At 31.8% G+C, this 2,586-nt stretch overlaps 1 long non-coding RNA gene across 1 annotated transcript in view; it reads right to left on the reverse strand.

Annotated features, from left to right (window-relative positions):
- LOC110264833 overlaps positions 1-2,586 on the reverse strand; it is a 10,556-nt gene that overhangs the window by 7,812 nt on the left and 158 nt on the right. The gene's annotated exons all lie outside the window — the stretch shown is intronic.

Here is a 2,586-nt window from a genome sequence, read left to right on the forward strand (position 1 = left end):
TTTGTTTATAAGAATTAAAATATTAAATTCTAAAATCTCAATTATTTAAACTAAATCATATAAAATTCTTATTCTTTTGCAACTATTAAACTGTATAATTTAAAGTGATTTGAATGATTAACAGGCGTTTGATTTGGTTTGGTTGGGACCCAAAAAGGGTGGCAGAATCTGAGTTTTAAAGGAGATACTGCCGAAATTTTATAAAATTAGAAGTTTCATTTGAAGTAATTATTTAAAAAGATTTAGTTTTAAACATTATATGTTTTAAGATTGATTTATTTATCAAAGAAAGAATCATGATTTGAATTGAGGTTGTTGATGAACTGAATGGAAAGAAGGATGATGAGGATTGACTTTGAGATATGATTTTTGAATGAATTTGGAGATGAGATATGGATTGATGAATAATGATGATATTGAGAATGACTTAGATATTGATGAATGTTGAATGAATTATTCATATGGCTTGTGAATTTGAATTATCTGAGACACGAGTGTCCCTGGGTAGACACAATGGCTTGCTACCAGTTGCTCCAGGTTGAGACTCGATACTCTGTTGACCATACGACGTAAAGGTGACCAGACACTTTCATGAGGATGCGCGTCGGGGGCGGGGCAGTCCAATGGTTTAGCAAATCGGACTTGTCGGGTTGGCTGTATAACCGACAGATGAGTTTATTAATTAGCCATAGGGCAAACATGCATCATATGCATTTGTATGCTTTGCTTGGGTTTGAATTTGTTTTGGTTTGCCTAATTGTTAAACTGTTCTTAACTGCTACCTGAATTATTTGCTGTAACTATTACCTAAACATGTGCTTTCCTAGTCTGTTTTGCCTGTATTTGTCTTGGTGTGCTACTTTTGAGAATGAGCTTTGGTGCTGAATTGATGATTGTGTTGATTGATTGCGTTGTTGGTTTCTGATTAAGATTCTCTTATAAGAAAAGAAATGTTTTGGATTTCTGAAAGATTAAATATTGTTTCTATTGAAAGGTTTTGAATGATTAGCTATTGGTTTTTAAAAGATTCATAAGGCTATGATAATCACTAAGATTGAAAACAATTTTTTTATTAAATATCTTCTTATGACAATTCTAAAATTCCGTGGTGAGACCGTGTGGTTATGTTCTCACCCCCTACAGCTTTACCTTTTCAGGAATCGGATGAAGGAGCATTATGGAGAGTTATACTGCGTTTTAGTTTATATGATATTGTATTAATTAAATAATTTTTTCCCCTCGCCTTTGTGATTACAATTTTATAAGAGGGATAGGAATTGTATGTTTTATATGTATATTACATTATAAGCTATTATGTAAGAAGTCTTGTATTTTTTTTTGGTGACTATGTAAGAAGTCTTGTATATGAATATATGCCTGTTTATTTTAATATTATGTATATAAAGTAGTCGTAATACTTCTTGCTATCAGAGTGGCGCAACCGAAAACGTGACATTTTAATAGTGAGGGTGTTACACCTCACGAGTGGGGAAGTTGCGATGGAGAAAGAGATCGCACGTCGCGAGTGGGGAACCCGCCGTGGCCCTCGGCGGTGGCTGTGTTGCGACGGTTGGAGAGCCGTTGGATGTTGGGTGAAGACGACGTGGAGTCAACGGAGTATGCGTGACGGCCTTTCGAGAGAGACAGCTTGGCTTGGGGCTTGGGAGAGAGGTTAGGATTTGTAAGGTGTTTTAAGTTTTAACCGTACGTATTATTAATATGTGTTCAGGGTTTCTAATCTTAATTGTAAAATTTTTAAAATTTGATAACTTTTTAATTAATTAAAAATTTAAATTTTAAAATTAATTTTACCTTTTTTTTTATTTGTTGTTCTCTTTGTTTATATATACCTTGTTTTTTTATACTTTTTCTAAAAGAATATATCTGAGATATGTATCTAAATTTATTATTATTATTTTTATTTTGGTGAATGCTACCCAACCCCCTCTAAAATAACATGTAAGTTACCCTTCATTATGTGTCACATTGTAATTGGTTCTTATTTTAACGTCATCGCCATCTACTGTCCTCCCACACAACCTCTCTTCCCAGATTATATTTTACATATAAATATATGTTCCATCACGTAATTAAATAAAGATATATTTTTTTAATAAAAAAATTTAATAACCAAATTAACCATTAATTATGTGAGTAAGAAGTGATACATGGCAAAAAGAGGCGCTGGCTATACTGGAAAGAGAAGTTGTGTGGGAGGGTAGTAGATGGCGATGACGTTAACGCTTCTTGTCCCAACTATGGTTAAGATAAGAACCAATTACAATGTGACACATAATAAAAAGTAACTTACACGTTATTTTAGAGAGAATTGGATAGCATTATTTCTAATTCTAATATATGGTTCTCAATCAAAATTTATCGAATTCTTATTTTAGACTGAATAATAACTTTTTGATAGAGTAAGGGTTACGAAGTGTTTTTATATATGGAAATTTTATTTATACTTAGTTATTGATTTCTATTAAATACTGAATATCCAAATAAAATAGAATAGAATTGATTTTATTCTGATTAGGCTCAAATCAATAAGTAATATTAACTTATTCTTTTTATTACTTAAACTAA

This window comes from Arachis ipaensis, chromosome B07 (assembly GCF_000816755.2).
Source record: "Arachis ipaensis cultivar K30076 chromosome B07, Araip1.1, whole genome shotgun sequence".
Lineage (NCBI taxonomy): Eukaryota > Viridiplantae > Streptophyta > Magnoliopsida > Fabales > Fabaceae > Arachis > Arachis ipaensis.